The 25138-nt window shown below is 35.0% G+C and overlaps 1 pseudogene; it reads right to left on the minus strand.

The window, feature by feature from the left end:
* Window positions 1-678: 678 nt before the first annotated feature.
* Window positions 679-21178, minus strand: LOC113770254 (annotated as a pseudogene).
* Window positions 21179-25138: the final 3960 nt, after the last annotated feature.

Here is a 25138-nt window from a genome sequence, read left to right on the forward strand (position 1 = left end):
GAAAATAATATTTTAATCTGATTTGGACTGGATTGTTACCACAAAATCAAAAGCAAGGGAGGTAAGTGAAATTTTGAGAACCTCAGGGGATGTCAGTGAAAGTGTCAGAAACCTCAGGGGAGGTTTCTGAAATTATCCCTTTTTTTTTTTTTAAACATACTCGTGTTATGGAGCTAAATAGTGAAACATTAATGGCACTTTACAGTGAAAAGGGCGCATCCATGTGGCTGTACAGGAAATGATAATATGCCATTAAGAATCCTAACATTGGTCATTTTGTCCTAGTCCACCAGTCCACGGACAAGAGGCCCTAACAGTGATTAGAAAAATTGTTCAGGCGATTTTGTGTAAAATGCATACGGCGTAAATCTGTTTTGTATTTAGAGTAATTTACTTTCAATAACGTGTAACTATAGAACAAAATTTTATGAATTCTATACATGATGTGATAAACGAGATACAAAATGAAATTTGACCTTACATTTTTTTGACCAAATCTTAATCATGAACTTTCAGAAACATTGCTTCTTGTCCCTCTTTTAGGTAGGAAGCCTCCTGCAACCGTTCCTGCCCCTCTTCCAAAGCACAATTCAGTGGATGCACGTGAAGCAAAATTTTTGTGACGTAGAGCCTTGGCTATGTAGGATATCCTTGTTGAGATCGAACTGCTCCTCGAATTTAAATTGAAGAATGCAATGCATATTTCTCCTGCAGAAGATGAAACAATTTAAAGTAAATTATGTGAAGTAACCAATTTGAAGCCACATGCATGTTGCTTTGTCAAATTGAAGCCACATACATCGAATTTAAGCGTTGCTTTAACGAGTTTGAGGTTTTAAAATTTAAAGGTTTTAGATTCTAATTTCCCTTATTCTAATCCACTTGCTAAATCCTATCCCTCTCCTATTAGGAGACAAAATTACTTCAACGTAAAATCAGAAAAGAAGAAAATAAAATACAACGACGACTAACCTCATTATAACAACCAGGCCTAATCTTCCAAAACTTTGTTCCATTAATTTTGTAGGATATATAAAACAAAAAACTGTTAAGGTTCGCAAGCATATATCTTCTTTCTATTTATATATTTTTGCTATAAACGAATCTTTGCTTATTCTCTTGATGACTTGAACCCAAGATCTATGGTTACAGGTAAAGTGTCTTACCATCAAAATTGCCTTTTTTTTTTTTGTTGTTAAGCAAACCAACTAATTTCATTAATGTAGAATCTTAGATTATGCAAAGGAGAAAGCATTTCCATATACATCAAAAGGTATCATTATTCGATTAAAAAATTTCTGTCGAGCAACAGCCCACTAACAGCGCCTCAATGAAGTCTATTGCTTTGTTATTGTCTAAATACAATGGAATTTCACATAAATTCTTCCAAAGTATAATAATAAGTTATACCAAAAGCATAACCCCCCAAATCGCTGTACATGTATATACATGTTTAGACCACTGACTGCATTCCATTTATCTAAATATCTTCAAATAAATAGATATAACCAACATACACATATATGTCCGTGTATATATGTTTTGCACTCAAACTATTAAGATTGATTCAATTGATTAAAACTTTTTTGTTTTATTTTTTTGGTAAGTTGATTAAAACTTTATTATGGGTAGTGAAAACTTCTTGGTTCATCCTGGAGGGATTTTAGGGCAACATGTAGGCAAATTTTATGCCTAATCATCATGATTGATTATTTTGTTTAAGATAAATTGTCTTGGTCATTTCAAGTCCTTTCTAATCGCTAAAAGATGTGAATACATTTTTATCAATAGACATTAGAGTTAGCTTTAATTGAAGTGCAGATAATTACTCTTTTTCCAATATGGACATTTGTTTTTGATAAAATATCATAATTTCATTAGAATCTGCACTAATGGCAGAAATTATATCATCAAATATACACAGATATAAAAAAATAGATTTGAAGAAATAATACTATAGGATTGAAGAACAATAAAAATTACATTATAAAACTCCAAATTTAAAAAATGAGATAAAATAATTGTAGCTCCACGGACATCTGTGCATGCTTTCAATTACCAAATCTGCTAATTAACTGTTTCAAGTCCAGATATTATGATGAGATCTGCTGAATAGATCCAAGAAATTTCAGATTTGATAATCAAAATTCTAAAAAACTCAGTTCTAATAAAAGAAAATTGAAAAAATTATCAAAAACTCTCACTAAAAATCCTTAGAAGAGAATAAAACTCTCACTAAAAAAATTAGGAAAGAAGAAAACTCTCACTAGACAACCCTAAGGAGAGAAGAAACTCTCACTAGAAAATTTTAGACGAAATTTTATTCACACAAAAGAAAAGAAACTATAGAGAGGGTTCCTCCCATGGAGAAAGATCAGAAAATTCTGATCTCTCTCTCACGAAAGAGTTGAAGAGAGTTTTAGTTAGAGAGTTTTTTCTAAAGAAAAAAAAGAGAGGAAGAAAATTTATCAAATTCTAATCCAAATCGTTAATTGAGTTCCTAAACACTCCCACTTAGGCCCATGTTATATAGGCATCGATCCCCATATATATATTTTCACAAAGATGGTAAATGTAGTAATCAAAGTTTAAGAGTTTACAAATCTGGATAGCATACCTGTGTAATCTGCTCATTGTAATTTAGGTGGCATTTCCTATGTGGTCCGCGACTAGATCCTATTAAGAGAGATTTAATCAGCTTTGGGTTCAATTTTTGTTGATGGCCTCAATGATGATAGAGATGCCTCACCTGGATCAGTTAGCCAACCAAGAGGCAACACATCCAAATCCGGCCATGACTTGCCCATCAGACCATTGGCCCAATCATATCAGCAGCCCCAAAAGTCCTGCTTAGAAATGGAAGGAGGGTCAAATCTTGTTTCAACAATAATCTCAAGCAGAATATTCACGAGCACAGGCGGAATCAGAAAAAAAAAAAATTTTAAAGGGCGAACTCTAATTCAATTAAAATTTAAATATTTTTAATTTTATTGGGAGCAAACATTTGAATGTACACAAATTTTTTGGAAAATCAACTTTTGAAGAAAAGAAAATTTAATATTTCAAAACTTGGGGCCCCTCCCCGCCCCACCCTAGTTTTGCCCATGCTCATGATACATGATAGAAATGTAGTGTCAAACTATTATTTGATGGGCTACCACATGCCCCCCATGAATCCCAATCATCTCCAGTTATCCTGTACATGTTGACTAGGCTGCTGCTTAGCCATTTCTGGTTTCACGCGGGTTCCAGGAGATACCGAATAGACAATGGGGCAATGACGTTCACCCAATACCTGCACAAGACGACTTTGACTTCTTTTCTTTTCAAGTCTTTGTAAGAAATAAGTATCTTTTGGGGTGCCGAAAAGACCTTAATCTAGTAATTAAAATTGAAATATCAAAATTTACAAATTTTGGATTTTAATATCTTTTTTTCACTTGTCTACCTCTTAAATCTCATTCGTCTCCTACTAGGATTTTTTTTTCAAGTATCTTATGAGGTAACGGAAGTAAGAAGTGGTATAAGTATGCGAGTGACAATTATAAAAGTTTAGGGTATGTTTATTTTGATTGAAAACCTTTTTCCGAAAATATTTTCCTTGAACTCCTGCATTTGGTTGCATTATGGTGCAGGAAAATATTTTCTTGTGTAAAACATTTTACATATTAAGTGGTAAAATAACTTTCTTAAAAGACTTGCTGAATTTAAGTTCGGTTGCCTCCACCCGTTGCCCAACCTTACATGACGAACACCGATCTCTATCACGTTAGATAACTACTTCTTTGATAGTAGACAAATACAAGAATAGAGAAAGAAAAACGTAGCCTATGAGTAACATTCAAGGGATTGCAACACTAATAATCACCTCCCGCTTCTCCTCCATATGTGCAACCCTTTTTCTCTCGCAGTTGCACATTCAAAGACAAGCATATATTGACATATCCTCACTGGATGCTTACAAAATTAGACTAAGATCTGCGAAAATCAGGAGGAATTGCGATCTTGACAGAAAGAAAGGAAGGACAAAGATCAGCAATAAGAAAGTGAGAAGGTGCCCTTAGCCCAATAGAGAAAGTTGCAATGGAATGGAGAGGGGAAAAGGAAGGCCGATAAAGTAGTATTTCTCAATTCTGATGGCTTGTGCTTCGATACTAATGCTCACTTTCCAGGGAATGGTGGCTTTTGGGGAGTTTTGTGGTAGCGTGATGTTGCAGGCCCCGAATTTGATCTAACGGTTTTCACTTTTTGAGAATTGAACCAAACTCAGGAAAACAATGAAGAAAACAAATATTTTCCCAAAAAATTACTTTCAACGAAAATTTTTCCAATGGAAAGCGTTTTACACCCTAACAAACGGACCCTTAGAACAAGTTTGAGAGTTACAAAGATCTCTTAAACCATTTATGCTGTATCGTATTCTAGAACAGCTAAACTTTCTGATTAACCCCTCGAGCTAACGTTATACTTCTGTTGTCATACACTTAAAATTCTATGTAATTTCACCGACATTCACTCGATTTTTCAAGTGTTTGTATATTTATCAGTGATCTTCAAGATTAGAGCAGTTGTGATGCTACTGTAATCATATATGTTTATCAACACTTAGAAAAAATTCATGGGAGGAAAATAGCAATGTCATAGACACCATTTGTATTTGGATGTGACCAAGCTATCTACATCATATCTTTCCTCATTCCTAAATTTTAAGCAGATCAACCTCTGTTTTATAGATACTTTCTTAAAATCTCAAACTTTAAAAGTTAACAACTCAAAATTTTTTTAATGTATTCATGACTTTTAAAATTGCAGTCTGTGGTGCTATAACTAAAGTCCAATAGTTAGATATATTCTGATTCCAAGGATAAAATGGAGAGTTAGTCAAAACAAAACAAAAGGTAACTACAAGTGAAATTGTCTTGCAATTAATTTCATACCTGTGAAACGAATTGTATCTCGTCTAAATTCAAGTCATCACCAAACACACAATCGTGTTTTATTGCAAGAGCGAAATAGTATCTAGCAACAGCAATGATCAACTAACTATATATAAAAGAACAAGAAAAAAAAAAGGAACACAATCACAGTACCAAAGTCAATTCCCCATCCTGCATATTGGTAGTAGAGGGATCTCACAAATGACTTTCCTGCTCCCAACTTTGTATTGACACTCATGAAGCCGTTATGCATCCATGAACAAGTCAGTGGCTATATCTAGCTCTTGCATCCCACCTTCGACCAGACTCTTCATAAGCTCTTCCCTGAAATCAAATGATGATAAATGGAAGTAAGCTTTTGTGTCCTTTTGAAAACTTTCTAAATTATCAAAATCATACAAGGAACAGAAGATTATATATATGTTACAGGACTGAACATTAACATACTTAATTTCAAATTATTTTTAACTTTCGACACGGGAAAAAGTTAAATTCATAAAGAAAACGTTAGAAAATTTTTAACTTACGAAAATATGTAATTTTCTAAAACCTGGGGTTGGCTCTTGCCGCCCTTCCTAATTCGTCTATGGTCAAAACCTAGGATAGTGGAACGAACGGATAACTTGCCCTTTCTATATATATATATATATATATATATATATATATATATATATATATATATTTGAATAGAACCTTAGTTTATTTTGAATAGAATCTCTTAACTTAACAGTTCTACAAATTTTACCGCAGAAACATCCAAGATGGGGTTATTGGCATTGACTTTTTTTTGATCTATCATAGACTAGCAGGTATACAGATCTGACTAGATTAAAGTGGTGCTCTGACACTTCATTTGAATTTTTTTCACTGCAAATGGGGTTTGAACCCCCAACCAACAGCCGAAAGAGGGGGATCCTAAAGTGTAAGAGGCTAGCAAAATTGTGCTCTGGCACCTCCTATGGATTTTTTTTACTACAGGTGGAGTTAGAACCCCCAACCTACAGACCAAAGAGGGGGAGCCTAAAGTGCAAGGGGCTAGCATGTCTACCTGACAAGACCAAAGGAGGTTTTTTCACTGAGATAGGGTTTTTTTCACTACAAGTGGCATTCGAACCTCAACCTACAGTCCAAAGAGGGGGAGCCTAAAGTGTAAGGGATTAGCAGGTACAGATCTAATTAGACCAAAAAAGTGCTCTAACACCTCATTTGGATTTTTTTCACTGCAGGTGGGGTTCGAACCCCTAACCTACAGCCCAAAGATGGGGAGCCTAAAGTGTAAGGGGCTAGAGCACCTCCTTTGGGTTTTTTTCATTGCAGGTGGAGTCTACAGGCCAAAGAGGGGGAGCCTAAAATGTAAGGGGCTAGCAGGTATACAGACCTGACTAGACCAAATAAGTTGTCAGGAGAAGCCTAAAATGGGGAACCTAAAGTGTAAGGGGCTAGAGTAGCTCCTGTGGATTTTTTTCATTGCAGGTGGAGTCTACAGGCCAAAGAGGGGGAGCTTAAAGTGTAAGGGGCTAGCAGGTATAAAGACTTGACTAGACCAAATAAAGTGTCAGGAGAAGCCTTAAATGTACAGATCTGATTAGAATAAAGAGGTGTACACACTTAACTAGATCAAGGAGATGCTTGAATTTTTTCACTGCAGGTGTGGTTCGAACTCCCAACCTGCAGTTCAAAGAGATATTTAGTCCCTTTTTGGTGGCCACTAAACTTTGGCTTAGTGGTTTGTATTGGCATTGACTGGCTGAGCACTTATTCCTCTCATCACATGAATTCCAAACATTAAACCCATACCATGGACTTGCTTGGCTACTAGGGCGAACCCTTGTCCATTTTTGGACGATGGCCATCTCACTGGATCCGGTACCATCCTACCTCATTTATCAATCACATCAAAACCAACAGAATCCGTAGATGCATCCTTGACTTTCCTCCTGTACCACAGGTAATCTACAACAACATACTACAAAGGTACAACAGTTAAAATGTGTAATAACAAATTAGTTAGCCTTCATACTAGATTTTATTTCAAGCTTTAACCATATCTGTAGATGATTATCATAGTTACAAATGTTTGATTTTGAGAATTGCACACATCCAAAAAATGATGATACATAAACATAAATAAAAACCGAGAAAAGAACCTATCATGCTAAAGGTGCAAAACAAATAGAAAAATGCAAGATTCTTGCTATTGTTTTTGTCTAGATTTCAAGCCTAAGAGAAGCCTTTTTTTGGAGTAGTAAACAATGGTCTAGCTGCGGAGTAAAGCTTTTCAGGAGTAGGCCGGCAATAGTTGATTTTTCACCCATCCATTGCTAGGAAACTCAAATTAATTTATTTGACATGGTAGTGATGAAAAATGGACATTTGTATCTTCCATATTTTTCCCTCTTTTTTTTTCTCAAATAAATTTTCAAGTATGCCAATATTTGATAATGATGTGTAACTTAATTAATAAGACGCTTCACGTGTAATTGACAGGTTATAGGTTCGAGTCATCAAGGAGATAAGTAAGGAATCACGGTTGATTCTTAAAAAAAAAAGTGTACCTATATTACTAGTTTCCTTTCTGGCTAAGATTGGAAGAAGTTAAATTTCTCAATTGATGGTAGTACACGTATTATCATTGATATTACAGGTAAAAACTGGCAACGTTATTGTAATCCAGCCACCTAATCGAGAAGTCAACAAACTAATAGGATCATCGACCATCATTTGCAGCACAATATTGAACAGAATAAAACATAATTAAATTCCTTTAGCTTTTTAGCGAAGAATAAATACCTTATCAATCAATTTAGACAAGAGAAGTTTGACGTTATTTGACGTAAATAATTTGTATATGCTTATTATGACTCTGTATCCTCCATCAAATGATTTTGCCAAATTAAAATTTTAATTATGCAATTATATCTAATATCTAATATTCAAATAGATTCTTATTATCACTAAAAAAGAGAAAAAGAACCCAATGCCAATTTGGGGGATCTGGAAATAGAAGTAGATGTTACAAGCCAAAAATGAATATTTCAGAGGATTTCAAGAAATGGAAGTGAAACAGCGCAATTTTGTAAACCATCTAAGTCGTCTGATACAACTGTAGTACGTTTTAAAAATTAAAAAAATCAAAGCAGGTTTGAATTTTTATTAAGTGGAGCCATAAATTAGAGCTAAGGAAAAAAAAAAAAGTCTGCAGTGGTGGACCCAAAAATAAAAAATTGGAGGGGCAACCTTATACATGTATAATACTTGGAATAGATAAGTCGAATGTGGTAAACATCATGGGACACGTACATACGCATCATAGTTAAGAGAGTTTACTTATATCTTGTTTGATAATCCAATTCAATACTTAAATATAATAAATTCAAATCTTAATATGTTCAGACAAGTTGTGACTCTGAATTACTTCGACAAAACTTACTCAAAATTAGAAGTGATAAAGTATTCACTTATTAGTTAATGTACAATATGCGTAAATGTCAAAACTTCAATACTTAACAATTTAGTAACTTAACATATTTAAATTTCAAATTTTAGTTTTATCAAATAGCCTTAGTTTTAAAACCTATAAGACATAGGGAAGAGGGCATATATGTCAACTTTCGGAATTTGACAATTTGTATGAATGGAAGGATTTGTGAAATCCTACACTAATTCTAAATATAGATGTGAACTTTCTAAATTTTATTTACGATTTGCATGACTAAAAGGCTTAAACAATGAATTGTGTGTATCGTTAGGCTAATGGTAGATCCCCTTGACTGGACCAGGGGTTTTGTTGACGACACAAACATCATTACCTAGTACTGACAACATGAATAATAAATATCAATTAATAGTTTGCAATTGCAGGATCCTATGGGGTTGGAAGCCAGGAGAACCAGTTTAATCTTAATCATAACACTACAATGAAAGAGGGGTCAACTTACATACTTCATTACAAAATAGTGTTGGCGTAATTATTGCTATAACACAGAAGATGAATAGTATACTATACTCGTAACAAACATATTAAGATGATAGCTAAGACATGCATGAAATCCTTTCCACCTAATGAAAACCCTTCTGTGCACATTGGCATTCCTTTTGGTAAAAACTTTATCAATTTCAGTCCTCTCGCAATTTTTCTAGGGTTTCCTTAGTGTTATCGGGTTTTCTTACCCCAAAAGTTAGCTTAATAATAAAGGCTTTTTCTTTGTTACACTTGTTACCCAACTTATTTTACAATGTGTTGCTATAACACGATAATCTCTCCCTCACACATTGCGTCCTTCGACTTAAGTGCATCATATATTTACTTGATTAGCCCGACTAGACTCTTGATGCCAATATTGGGCATTGTTAGTCCTTCCACCCTAAAGACGTTGACATCTTTTTTTTTTTTTGCACTTCTAAATGAATTACGTCATTTGAATGAATGGAACCAAAAATAGTTAAGGGCAGTTTTCACTCGTACATGCCCATAATAATTCCTTTACACTTGTTTTAGGTCTCATTAGTTTTTAGAATTAATTTTCTATATATTGATAGTATGTACACTATCACTATTAGATGAATAACAAGTAATTTTAATTTAACTTTGAAACCTAAATTTGCATGTGTATCATATATCCAATTATGATGGATGGATATGATGTTACTATATATAATATTAACTTTATTCTTTTTAGAGACTTTTTTTGGCCTTCAACAAGCATATAAATTTCACCACTACCAAATTATTCATGCCAACCAGCTAATAAAGGAATTCACTAATACAAAAGCATGATATGAATAACAGAAAATTTACCTTGTATCCGTAACGTTGTAAACGTTGAGCCACCAATTCTGCATTTTGTAGGAATTCTCCTTCTGTAATGGTCCACTCGAGCGAATCATAGGAATTCCAGCCTTTTGGTGGAAAATTGGCCCTAGGTTGCTGTAACGACTCCACCTCCCATTAGAGTGAACTCAAAGATTTGGCGAATCGCCTGCCCAACTCTCGTTAGGACTCATGCACTCACTTGAACCAAATCACGATTTTCAAGCCAAACAATTTCTTAAAACCAAGAAAGAATTACTTGAATAACAACAGTCACAATCCTTAGGCAATAGCGTTAACTATTACAACCATAATATTTCAAATACAAATGAAATCTATACTTCCAAATGTCCAAAAGTCGCTTAGGGAATCGCACTAACTCTAGACAAAATTTGGCTAGTCTAGCACCTCCAATTCTTCACTTCAAATTCCTATTAAGAAATAACAACTTAAATGGATGAGCGGACGCTCAATGAGGCCAAGAAATCAAGCAAGCAAGTAGAGCAAGTACCATAATTCAACTCAAGTAACACATGTACAGAATAACAACAATGGTTTCACGTAAAGCCACAAAAGAACTAAAACACGTTCATTAAGAGGATACAGGAGCTCTCAGGAGCTAATCCACAAGCTTGCCATTTCACGATCTTGGATATCATTTACTTTTGTTGATACTCCGTCAACCACGCAAAAAACAAGTCCGTAGAATTCACTTGACACGAATCCCCATCCACCGTTTCACCCTCTACCGGGCCCGAACGTCCACAAGGGTTTTAGTAATACTCGAGTATACCCATGCAAGAACAAGTATGGCCGATGAGATAATTCTTCAATCGACTTAATCAAGATAATGGTACTGAGGTGGGATGAGAGGCACCTCCCACTCGAATTGAGTATGGTACATATTGCCGCTCAACACTAGGGTCGATGAGATAACTCTCCAATCGACTTAATCAAGATAATGGTACTGAGACGGGATAAGACGCACTTCCCACTCGAATTGAGTGTGGTACATACTGCCGCTCAGCACTTACAAGTCAAGCACAAGCATAAGTTAATCAAGTTCAAACAAGTACATGATCATTCAAGAAGGAGAGGACGAGTGTGATAAAGTACACCCTCACCTCATCAAGTTTAATATTCAAACACATAACACATGGCAACATGTATCATTCAAATCAAGATATCAAGAAACATGTACTTGACACTCACCAACGAGTTACTGCTTAGTAACGTCAAGGTTAGACCTTACACCTTAGTCAATCTCGAAATTTGCGAGTGAATATCATATAGCAAGTTACAATCAAACAATGTTTCAAAATGCCCAACTTGTCTCGTCAATATCGAAGGAAAGATTTATGAAAAATAATAACCCATATAGCTTAGCAAAACATAAGTGAGGCATACTCACTATTTTGGTAGAAAACCAATTAGAATGTTCAAGTTAACCATTGGATACAAGTTACTAGAACCCATCGTTTTTCCCTCCTTGTGAAAATGCACAATTTTGGTACACAAAATCAAGCTTATGGCTCAAATAAGGTGAATTCAAACAACCTCAAACAAGCTTAGGCCAAATCAGCCTAAATCTACACCACAACCCTCATCTTTACTCATCTATGCTACATGAAAGAAAACGGACAGCACCTCCCCTTGTTTGGCCTTAACTTTCCCTTCCAATTCCAAGGCTAAACATCATGGTAAAACAGTCCCAACCAAAGCCACAAAGGATAAGAGGCACTTGACACATATTCTAGGTTGTGAGAACCCTGAAAATATATATATACAAATATCATTTCGTATTTCATTTGCATATTTAATTCATTAGTAATTTTAGAATTACTTTCACTTGTTCGCAGATAAGTACTTAAAAACACTTTTCATGTGTGAACTAATATAATTTTTCTAAGTTATGAAATTTCTTGGTTTTGCTTAAATATATTAATACATTTGGAATTAGAATGATTCTATCGCCTTAACATAAAACGTTAGAACACTTAGTCTCTATTACGCTAAATCAACGTTACTTGAGCCGATTAATCTTACTACCTTAAAATAAATTATTTAAAGTCCAATAATTAATTCTAATTAGTGAATAACGTCAAAACTATAAAGCCGACAAATTTTAGATAAAAATAATACAAGTATACTAATTACTCGTGGGACGTAAATATTTCGATAATTGAAGCCTTGCAAGATTAGTACATCATTAGGAATTTAATTTACGTTCGGAATAATTTTTGGAGTTAAATGGGAATTGGGGTCTTAAGTGGTCATTAGTAGGACAATATGAAATGTCTAAACTACCCTCCCAATCTCACCAAAACCACCATGCAAACCCAACAAATTCCGGACAACCTGATTTTCTCACCTCCCTATTCGGCCAATCCCATATTCACCAACTCTACACTCAAGCTCATTCCTACACTCCAACTTCCTTAACCTCGCACCACTCCACCCTCTTCATAGCTTCATTCCCTTCTCTTCACATCACCACAACCCTTCACCTCGTAAACATCGACCGGAAGTGAGAGAGAGAGAGAGAGCTCCATTCCCTTCCTGATCAGAAGCTGGAACAAGGAAGGAATCGCGAGCTGCAACCATTCTGTTTCTTTCCGTGAGCTAAAGGGGAGAAAGGAGAGGGACACTACGTGAGCTTCATTCCTGACTGCACCCTCAACCAGCTGCAAACCATTCTCTAACCGCCACACCATCGCAACTGCAACATCACCAGGACAACCATTCAGCCGCAAGCAAGCCGAGAGGAAGAGAGATAGAATTTCTGTTCGGTCACGCGTACAAGCTTTCAGCAGAGGTAGATTCTGATTTTAGAGGAGCTTATTAGAGGTAGATGGTAGTGTTTAAGAACTTGCATGTGGGATTTGTGCATTCGAATGATAAAATTTAAACATGAGAAATCTGATTTTGGGAGAAAATGATGTTGCCGAGAAACAGAGATGGAGATGCAGATTTAATTTTGTTTCCCCGTGACAATCTGGGCTTAACTATGTGATTAACCAACCAAAAACAAGAGGTTTAAGCTAGATATAGCCGTGCAGGTTGAGTTTGGACAGCCGGATGAGTGGGGTAGGAAAGAAAATCTGATATGCGTAAGAATTTGTTTCTGCCGAGAGCTAGAGCTGGAAATTTTGGTTTTAATTTGTTGGGTGTGATGATTTGAGCTTAATCTTGGATCAACCTGATAGATAAGTTCCTTACTTAGTGTTGCATGTGAACTTTATGGCTAGGAATTTCGGTTGCATGGCTGGAAAACTTATTAGAAAATTTCTGGGCTGCTGAACTAATTTTTCCAGATTAGCCGTTGAAGTTGTTTTGGATATTGCTTGGGTATTTTAGCATGAAATGTGCTGGAACGTGTTTGATTTCCACTTGGTTAGGTGTTTGACTAATTAAAATTAAATGATTAAGTAGATTAAGGGTTGCATGTGGAAGCTAGATTCGGATGATGATGTTAAGGCTCAAGAAAATTCTGTTTTGATAAGAAAATGGTTGGCCGAAAACTGATTTAAGAATTCCATGATGTAATCTGCTTTGTTGTGATGATAAGCAACCGAGATTATGATTAGTTAACTGAAACTTGGATGATTTATACAATTAAGGCCTTGCATGTGGAGTTATGTGATTGGATGATGGAATCAGGAACCTGGAAAAAAAATTCTGATTTAGTGAAATGGAATTTTTGTGCACCAGAAATCTGAATTGCAGTTGTAATCTATTTAAATTTGATAATCTGAGCCTGTATTGTGGATTATATGACTAATCACTAGTTGATTTACCTGGCTATGGCTTTGTATGTTAATTTTGTGCATTCGGATGATGAATTAAGGAGCATAAGAAATTCTGTTTTGATGAAATGGAACCACCGTGAGCTTAAATTGGAAAGGTAGTTCTTAATCTTCTACATTATGAGGATCTGAGTTGATACCTATGTTTATCTAGCTAACAACATGATGATTGAGGCTTGCATGAGGCTAGGTAGCTCGGCTAACCAAGGAAATAAAATGAAAACAGAAAATTTATGCATGCAACTTCATCCATGACTAGCTGGACAAATTTCTGGATTTTTGGGATGGAGGTAGTTGTTATTCGAAGTTGAGTTTGAACCAGAAATGTAATTAGCTAGCTAAATGTGTGCATGACAAACTTGAGTATCTAAAACCATGTTTTAGCCGAGGAAAAGTTGGATTTATAAACATCTAATTGCTGGAATATAAGTACTGGAATTAAGCGTTATTTGCCTTGGTATATGCTGGTATGAATGTCATACTTAAATGTACGGATGGTTTGAATAAAAGTCTTATGGTTTTAAAGGAGAAAAAGGAGTTTTTCACAAGTGAAAAATGAGTTTCCAGACTTTCGGATTTCACTGACCAGTCTCAGTAAAATGCTTATATCTTGGTGTAGGAAAATCCGATTAAGGTGCCGTCAGTGGCATTTGAAACTAGATTCATGGGCCTTTGTTCTGTAGAAATTTCATATTTTTCCTCCATATGTACTGCTGTCCGTGACTCCTCAAAGTAGACTGTCCTGCTTGAATGTCCTGTTTCTTTATGAAACTGAATTTTTGACTTGGATCGAACATTTAGCTTATTTGTGGTTTGAATTCTTGATTGAATTGTGGTTGGAAGTGATTGATGTTGTCAAGGGCTAATGATTGATGAAGCCCTTGGCCATTTGAATGGTTTTATAAATATTAAAGAGTGATGAACTTTGATTGCTGGAATTTCTTGAAGGCCTTACCTTCATTTTTGTTTTAGTTAAGATGTGATATGAGCGTGCCAAAACCAAGTGCTAATGATTGACGAAGCCTTGGTTATTCGTTTTATTCTTGATCAGAATTGAATCTGTTGAAACCTAGGGCTAATGATTGACGAAGCCCTAGTGAGATTTCTACTTGAATTGTGAGTTGGTTATATTGACAAATCTGAAATATTATGTGCTTGTAAATCGAAATCGTAAGGAATCCGTTTTGGTCTTGTGCACTTGAGGAAGTTTTAAGCAAGCTATTTAAATATATCTTCACTCTAGTATGGTTCGATAAAACTTAGCACTGTATGTTAAAGTTAGAAATTTCGTGTAGGGATTTTCTAAACCTTGCCAACTCGATATCTCTCCTTTAAGCGTAAACTAGCCTTATTACTTTTAGAAAATGATTTCACTAGTTTTAAAACCCTAAGTCTTGATCTATTTCCTTTTCTTTCCTTAAAATTGTCCCTGGCTAATTGTCTAGAGGAAATTCCCAAAATACAAGATTTTAGTGGCTTTAACTAAAAATAGCTGAAAACTTCCTCGGCAAGAAAACTTATTCTAAATAAAATAGTACTAGCCGCACTCGTATAGAGAAAAATATTTTGAAGGAAAGCCATATAAAACATTTCCTACTTTTACTAAATTTCAATCCTAAGTGGATGGTCGAATTGTTTCAAGAAAATAATACTAGTTACCCTTTTCTAAGGAAAAATATCTCAAGGAAAACTATAAGAAACATTTCTACTACTTTTGTCAAGCTTCAACCTAAGTAGATTCTTGAATTTACTATGGGAAAGTAAACTAGTAATATATTAGATAAACCTCGATGTGTATAAGCTTGAAAACTGAATAGAAACTTATAGTTTCAAAATTTGGTTTTCTAGGGTATAGCAAGGACGTGGAATTTTGAATCCCAGCTTGACCTTTGAACTTCACTCGTGGTGAGTGTCCCTGCTTGTTCTATGCCTACTTGATTAAAGTGCTTTCTTGACTTGATATGTGATAATTGGAAAAATGATTTTCTGATCCATCGAAGTGGGCAGTGTGTACTTTACCGCACTAGCTCTTTCGAGTGGTGGCTTGCTTGAAATATTTTCGTGAATATCCTGCTTGCACTATCTACATGCTGGACGCCACGTCGTTGGGTGAATCCCTCGACTAGTCTATAATAACCTCATGCTGGACGCCACGTCGCGGGGTGAATCCCTCGACTAGTCTATAATAACCTCATGCAACCTCATGCTGGACGCCACGTCGCTGGGTGAATCCCTCGACTAGTCTATAATAACCTCATGCTGGACGCCACGTCGCTGGGTGAATCCCTCGACTAGTCTATAAAAATAATAATAATAATAATAATAATGAATCTACATGGACTTTAGATAGTGAAAGTTGATGGAGGGTCAACTGCGGGTAATTTTGATCAAGCGAGGAAAATGGCTCCTGAGAGCCCCTGTATCCTACCCTGTGCTGTTATACGATTTCGTACTTGTGAATATAAGTTTGAAGCTATTATTTGCTATTCGTTTAAATGATTGCATGTCTGGGCACCACTGAGCTTTAGCTCACTCCACGTTTATTTGTTTTCCTTACAGGATGGGAAGTTTGAAAGCATTTGAGCAGCTTATATTTCCTATGAATGTACTTGAACAACTTGAATTTAAATTTCGGTTTGTAATGAATTCTACGTTAAGCACTGTACCTTTTATTTTTGGTTGCCACTTGAAGCTGGAAAAGTGTAACCCTAAGTCTGGTATCCGGCTTGTATGTACGTATTTGTGTGGTATGGATTTAATCCTTGTAAGTAACGCACGAAGTGTTTAAGAGCCGTCGATTGGCTATCTTATAAATGTTGTTATCTTTGAAGTTAAATGAGGATTTAGTTTATTCTTCGGAAGGATTTGGGCTAGATTGCTTGTGTGAGTCCTGGCGAGAGCTAGGCAGACGGCCCGCCAACCCTCTGGTTCACCTTAGGGGAAAGTGTGGTCGTCACATAGGTTACAAGGCTATCCAAGTTCACATATATATATGTTACACAAACAACCATACCAAGCTGGAATTTTCCAACTAAGGCTGAAAAATTGGTACTAAACCTGGAAAATCCTTATTTAGAAGCTAAAAAGTCATATTAAAGCTAGAAATCCTCATACCAACTCATTCAAGTCCATATCAAAACTAGATATCATTATATCATGGCTAAAAATACAAAGCAAAGCTGGAAAATTTCATTTTGCGGGAAAAAAAAGTACACTCTAGCTAGAAGTTCCCATGTTAAACTAAAAGAGCAAATCAAGGCTGAAAGTAACACCCCAAGGCTGCCATATACATAACAAGGCTGGAAATTTGAACATATCCTAGCACAACCTCACCAAACCCTAGCAAATCTCTAAAATTGCCATAGACATGCTTCTTATCCACATATATAGGATAAACAGCCTAAAATAATTGGAGAAAAGGATATTTTCTAGCAAAATACCTCAAACCTCGAGAATAAGAAGCAAAACAAGGCTACCTATTCCAACTCTCTTCACCTCAAGCTTTTTTTCTCCCTTGTTGCAAGTTTCTCCAGAGTAAATCAAGAGTTCTTGTGGATTTCTCTCCAAATCAAGCAAAACCAAGATAAAATTTGAAGTTTCTCCTCTCATTTCCCCTCTCTCTAGTTCAGCCAAAAAGGGGAAAGCAATGAAGGCTAATGGCTGCTATTAGGAAGATAAATACTAGAAGGCATCTTGGTCAAAGGTGGTTTGGATGATCAACACTTGTCACTTACCCATTTCTTCTCTCTTTGTTGTGTTTTTTTTTTCTTTTCTTTCCTCTCCTTTTCCATCTAAAATTTGGCCAGCACCTCTCAAAATAAGAAAGGAATGTTTGACAACAAAAAATGAAGGATTTAAAGAAAGAAAATTCTTGGTCAAGTAAGGGTTTTGACTAGTGTCAAGTGATACGGTTCGGTTCAAGCTTGTTTCCTTGTTTCTCTTGTGTTTTTAACTTATGTTTCACTAATGTACTCTTAGTACTTTTAATCACATAGTTCCTCTTACCTAAAACCCCTCTTATCCACCAAATTTAATGCATACACCTCACCAATTAATCACATTACCACTATGCGCCATAATTCCTAGCATGCACCATTCCTTTAGAAAAATCATAACTTGAGTTTTGTAAGTCTAAAAATCATAAATCTTATACTGTTAGAAAATAGATTCAAAAGACCGCAACTCTTTAGAAGACTCATTCATAAAATTCAGCCCATAAATTAGTCAAATCTCAGCCTCAATTCACTGCTCAACTAAGTGCAAAAATAGGACAGTCTTGAATTTTTAGTCCAATTTGAAATTTTTCTGGTATTTATAGAAAGTGAACCAAACCATGAATTTTACACGGTTAAAAGAGCTATGAGTCTAGTTTCAAATGCAACAAACGGAACTCAATTCGGATATTTTTATACCAAGATAGAATAGATTTCCCAAGACTGCTCAAAGTCTCCTGCGGGAAAAATTTTCAGCAGTACTTCCCCTTAATTTCCCTAATTTCCAGCCATTTTCAAGGTTTCATTCTCACCACAAACCAGCTTCAAATCAAGCATATACATACCAGGCCAACAACTCACTCAATCAAGCATATACATAGCATATAACCATCATCTACTCAAGTTAGAAAAATTAACTAGGCTGAAATTCAAAATCACAAGTTGGAAATTTCTATTATAAAGCCAAAGAAGCATATAAAAGCTGGAAAAATCACATGACAAGGCTAATAAGTCATAGCAAAGCTGAAATCAACATATCAAAGATGGAATTCCACAATCAAAGCTGGAAATTTCGATTTACTACATAAACCATGAAATTTTCCACAGATTCTACCATAATCAAGTCTTAAATCCAACAAAAGGCAAGATAAGAGTGAAAAGAAGGTTGCTTAGCTTGATACCTTCAACCCCTAAGATAACAAGCCAATCAAGAGGATTGCAAAGCTTTCTTTCTCCCAAGACTTCACCAAGAGCTTCCCTCCAAGTTGGATTCAAGGTTTTATGGAGTGATTTTGGTTTCTATCTTGTTGGTTCACTAAAAGGCAAGGATTCAAGGTATAAAAATGGAGTTTTCTCCCTCTCTTTTCTCTCAAGAAATTCAGCCAAGGGAAGAAGAAAGTGAGGGAAAAGTTAGTCAATTTTCCAAGATAAAGATCAAGACCAATCTTGGTTAAAGTTTGCTTAGGTGAGCGACAAATGTCACGCTTAGGTGCAAAACTTATCTTCTTGTCTTTCCTTTGTCTCTAATGGTTAGTCTATATTGTTTTCCTCCAATCCACTTTTAACACTTCTAATCATATAAACCCTCTTAGAAAAATATCCGTTTTTGTCCACTAAATTTATTACGCAACTCACTAGTGGGTCCCACTTCTATAATGCATTATGAATTTAACATACACTAACTTATAGGAGAAAATGTTTAAAAATCTTGATTCACTTATAAAAATATCTAGAAAATTAAGGCAATAAAGTAAAGTAAAGAAAATGTATTCAAAAAAATAAAAGAAAATAGAGAAATTTTCGGGTCCTCACAGTCGCACTTTGCATTACACTCGTTTAGATTTTGCGAAGTTCCTCTGAAAAGAGAAAAAAAAAATAATGAAGCCGTCAATAGTAAACTAAAAGCAATAAAAGAGTTGTTCTCGATTAATTATTTTAATTGATTATAGATACTGATTTTGGATAATTAATTTTGTGATATTCTCATTTACTTTATATCCAGATTATAGATTTTTTAATAACTAAAAAAGCTAAAATTCACAATAAAAGTTTTTTTTTACTAATTCTATTTTTTCTGTATAATCAAATTATACGAAATCTACAGCAGCCAAGAACAAGGCTAATATAGCTTAGGACCATTATACCATCATACGATTACCTTGAAAGAGAAAGGAAAACCACTAATGGAAACTCAATGGTGACGGATGAAGCTTCATTTTCATCAGCAAGACCAAAACTACTAGAAGGATCAGCATGGTTATTGGTCAAGGCTCTAGGTTTAGGAATATGGAGAATGAAATTCTAATGTAGTTTTCTTAAGAGTGACACTCTAATAAATTTGAGACCAAGTATCTCATATTATAAGAAAAATGGTGTCTTGAATGTTGTCCATTATTCTTTCTTATTTTATGTTATTTGATCTTTGAAGGAAAAGGGATCTTGGTTGGTTGTTTACCTACAAGTTGTTATACACAAATTTCTTCTTTCACTGATTTATCAGTGGATTTGTTACCTAATTCTAAAGTTGGATCCAATTACAATTCTTTTTTTTTTTCAAATGATAACAAACTTTCATTAAGAAAACTAGAAACGCTTACATCATTGAAGCAACTGCTCCTACATCATTTTTGGCTAACCTAAGCAGCCAGCTAGGAAAAGAAACTCTCCAAGCTATATTAGCATCTAAGTTTAAGGCAAATTTTGCCAAAGAATGTGACACAACAATTCCTTCCCTTTTGATGAAGGAGAAGAAACTGTTACAAAAACCTTTGCTATTTTGTAGCATGTCAAATAAAACAGCACTAGCTAGAGGATCCTTCAAACTTTCCAACTTGATCTTCTCAATCACAATCTTGCAATCAGATTGTATAACAATGTTCTCCCAACCATTCAGATTAGCTATGGTCAAAGCCTTCCTGATTGCCCTAGCTTTCTCCACGGCAGCATCACCACATCACTATTCATTTTTTGCCCAGGCCCCAATCATATTACCACTACTACATCTAGCCACCACTCCCCAGCCAATCTTTTCATCCTTCTGTCTCAAGGCTGCATCAGTGTTTAAGCAAATAAAATCTTGTGGTGGTGGTAACCACTTCCCTTCTACATATGCTACTTCCCTTCCTTCCTCTTTAGGCTCTTCCCTTTCATTAACTATCTCAGAGTACTCCTACCATTCCTATAGCTTAACCAACGGCTAATCCCAGACATTTTCTATCATTACTAAACTGAATTACATTTCTTGACTTCCAAATTTGCCACAGTATATTAATTATCAATTCAATATGACTCCTGCCCTCCTTTCTTTCCTTAGCCTCCACCAAACTATTCCACCGATGCCAAAAATTGTTCCTGTAACCATTGAGACCATTCCAATAAATGGGAGCAACCTTCCATATTAACTCAGCATGTTGGCAAAAAAACAGCATGTGTTCCAAACTCTCTGTCATTTCACCACAACATGAAACATATATCATTTCCCTTCCTCACTCTACACTTCACTACTTCATTTACTGGTAATACTCTATATAAACACTTCCAAATAAAATGCTTCAATTTATGCTTTACGTTTAAGCTCCACAAAAATTTCCAAGCCCCAGATTTCTCCATATTTCTACTGCTACTGCTTCTTTGTTGTTTAGGCCTCTCTTTCCTTTTCTGCATATCTTTTGGCAAAGCATAGCCACTTTTGACAGTATATTGGCCATAACTTGAGTACACCCACACTAATCTATCCATGGCTCCATGTTCACTGATTGAAATTTTCTTGATCTTCCTACAATCTTCCTCATTGAAAATGGTTCTTATTAGGTCCTCATTCCACCTACCATCCTTCATCAATTCATGGACAGATCTCAGTTGATAGTGTTGAGGTTTTCTGGTCTTGATTCTTCCATTTTCCATATCAGGCATCCAGTTATTCTCCCAAATATCTATATTTCATCCATCACCAACATTCTTCCTAATCTCTCTCTGTAACAGCTTCTTAGAACTTAAAATACTCCTCCACGTCCATGAATCCCCAGCATTAGTTTCCATTTTCCAAATTGAAAGCTCTCTAAAATACTTCCCTCTCAAAATTTTACTGACAAGTAGATTTGGATTTGTTAAAATCCTCCAAAACTGCATAGCCAGCATTGCATCATTAAACTCCTATAAATCTCTAAATCCCAAACCCTCTTTGCCCTTAACCTCTAAGAGTTCCTTCCAGCCAATCCAATGAATTTTTTTATTTTCCTCTCTATCCCCCAACCAGAATTTATCCATTTCTCTACATAAGTCCACACCATAGCCCTTTTGGAAACTTACAACAACTCATAGCATAAGTAGGCAAAGCTAGCACAAATGACTTTAACAATACCTCCTTACCTGCATTACTCAACAATTTCTCCTTCCAGTTACTCAACCTTTTAACAACTCTCTCTTTGATGTAGCTTAAAACCTATATTTTTGTCCTTCTAATCACCATAGGTGGCCCAAGATACTTACTGTGGATTCATTCCTTCTGGTGCTCCTCAATATTCTTGCTGAAAAACACAGAAGATTTATCTGCATTTATAATTTGTCCAGAAGCTACAACATACTACTCCAAAATCCTCTTCACTTGCCTAGCTTCCTTCATATCAGCTTTGCAGAAAATCAACGTATCATTTGCAAAAAATAAATGAGATAAAGCTAGGCTATGTTTAGCAATTTTTAACCCTAAGAGACACTTATCCTGCATGGCTTGTTTCAGCAAGCTAGATAACCCTTAGAGACCAACAGGAATAGATAAGGGGATAGAGGGTCCCCTTGTCTAATTCCTCTTGTAGGCCTCACAGATCCTCTCTTTTCACCATTTATGTTAAAAGAGTACACCATTGAAGACATGCACTTTAGAATCCACCCCCTCCATTACTTACAAAAACCCATTTTTTCCATTATTTTCATAACAAAGGGCCACTCAACCCTATCATATGCTTTGGACATGTGTAGCTTCAAGGCCATAAAAGTATTTGATCCACTTCTCCTCCTATTCAAACAATGGATGAATTCATGGGCAATAATGACATTATCAATTATTTGTCTCTCAGGAATAAAAACAGATTGATTATGACTAATGCAGAGCTGAAGGAAAGATTTCAATCTATTTACAAGAATTTTGGATATGATTCTATAAGTAACATTACACAGACTAATTGGTCTGAACTGTGACACTAAGACTGGAGACTCAATTTTAGGAATTAGAGTGATTATTGTTTCATTAATAGCACTGAGCCGATTTCTTGAATGAAAAAAAAACTGGAGATGGCATTTATCAGGTCATTCTTAATAACATGCCAAAAATGTTGGAAGAAAACAGGGGTCATACCATCAGGACTTGGAGCCTTGGTAGGATGCAAGGAAAACACAACTTTCTTTACCTCCACCTCTGATACAGGTCTGATCAGCATTGTGTTCATTTGATCTGTGATTACCTTAGGGATTCCATGAAGGATTGAGTCAATTAGCTGAGGGTTACTTGATGTAAAAAGTGATTGAAAGTAGTTCTGTATTTCCCCCTCAATCTCTTCCACAGAGCTAAACCAAGCACCATTCTCCCTCTGCAATCCTGAAATGTTGTTACATTTCCCTCTCCATTCTACAATGGCATGAAAATATTTAGTATTCTTATCACTCTCTTTAAGCCAATTTATTCTTGCCTTTTGCCCCCAATAGATTTCTTCCTTCTTGTATGCCTCTACCAGTTCCTTCTTCAACTCCATTATTATCCTATTTTTCCTATTTTCCCCATCTTTTTGTTTCTTGGCAATCTCTAAATTTTCTTTCTAGCATTTACATTCTTCTGTTTATTCCAGTCAAGTAAAGCCGCCTTGCAATCCCTAATCTTTTGATGCAGTTTAAAGAACCTGGAACCCTCGTGCTGTTTTCCCCAAACTCTATGTTTTACCATCTTTTATTAAAATAAAATCTTCTCTTCCATCTCCTTTCACTAGGCTCAGTATCTAGAAGTAACATAAGATGATTACATGCTTCATTTTGAATATGGGTACACTTTGCCTTTCCATTTTCTTTCTTCCAGTGCCTATTAAAAAGGATTCTATCCAATCTTTCTTTAATTTCTCCATTGCCCTCCTAGTTGTTTGTCCAAGTCCAAGGAGTACCATTAAAACCAATATTAATAAGTTGATTGCTGCTCACAAAATTTCTAAAGCTACTAAAGCTTCTCTCAGGTCTTCTAAGTCCTCCCCATTTCTCATCATTAGACAAAATGTCATTCATATCACCAGCTATCAACCAGTTTTTTCCCCATGTCGCGGCCCATTTTTCGCGATGAAAATCGTATTTACAAAAGATGTGACTTTTATTTAAAAATAAGTGAAAAAGGGCCTAAAATGAGACTTTAAAGAATGCAACAGTTTGGGTTCAAAATTTAGTCCAAAAGGGTATTTAAGAAAAATAGGAGTCGCCATTTGGTATTAAGTTTGGATGTACCAAGTCACCCAAAAATATTTTTTAACAAAAATAAAATAAAATAAAACCCTTTTCGACAACTTCAGATCTTTAAAAATAAGAAAAAATGAGTTCGGGAGTTACGATTGAAAAAAAGGAAGGTAAAGGTTTGATCGACTCAAACTTAAGGCACCCTTTCAATCTAGTCTAAATTAGTTGCGAGATTTAGTAAAAAAATTTCCTAATCTAACCCTTAAATTTATCACGTTTGGATGTTTCCTACATGGATGCAAATCTAAATTTATAGAAAATATCGAACAAAATGTTCATTCAAGGGTTTAATTGATATCAATCGCATTAATTACGAAGGCCAAAATAATCCCTTGAAAGGGACACGAGTATGCAAAAATGAAATTCAAAAGAAAAGAAAATTAGATTATATATAGATATAAGGGATCAAGGAAGAAGGGATGTAATATAATGGGTAAGAGAGACAAAAACTCGTGATGTAATTTTCTTATACAGGGATTAACGGAGTATTTAAACTAAAAAGTTTTAATCACTCATTTTCCATATTTAAAGAGTAATTCTCCTAATCTAGACAAGCAAATTAACTAACTTATTTTTATAATTTTTTAAATGAGATGCAATCCTAAATGATATGATTAACACATATAGAGGGTAGGGGATAATATAATAGAAAATATCATGCAAATGAGAAAAGATCCTAAAATAAAAATTATGCCAAAAAAAAATGTAATGAATGTCATACCAAAAATAAATCTAATGCATGAACGATCGGGTCTAGCGTTGGATTAACCAATTTCTAAAGAACTTTACTAAGGTTGGACTAGCAAGTAAGTAGATGGAGAAACCACAACTAACGTTGGACTAGTGTAGTGACGTCATGCATTCATAAAACATAGTAAAACAAATAAGGTATAAATTAAAACAAATAAACACATAAGAGCACGTAGCATGTAACACGTAAATATAATATCTAGATGCAAAAATCTTAAGTAAAACGGATAAAGCATATAACACATAAGCCACATAAACACACAAAATCTACCTATTACAATGGGAAATCTAACTACAATCTAAAATGGAGAAATATAAGAAAATAAACCTATTTATTCTATCTATTATAATAGGGGACCTAATTCCAATCTAAAGTGGGGAAAATATGATAAAATAAACCTACTTATCCTATCTATTACATTGGTCTATCTAATTACAATTTTTTTGCAAAAATATTACATATTTATTACATCTTGAGGTATTTAAACACCTCTCAAATAATTATAAAATTAACTAAACAAACATAAGAAAATTTGAATGAACATTTGAATCAAATAAATAACAAAGCATATAAAAATATATAAACACGTAGGAACATGTAGGAGCACATAATTGACATTTAAATAATAATAGGGGCAC

This window comes from Coffea eugenioides, chromosome 1 (assembly GCF_003713205.1).
Source record: "Coffea eugenioides isolate CCC68of chromosome 1, Ceug_1.0, whole genome shotgun sequence".
NCBI classification, from domain to species: domain Eukaryota; kingdom Viridiplantae; phylum Streptophyta; class Magnoliopsida; order Gentianales; family Rubiaceae; genus Coffea; species Coffea eugenioides.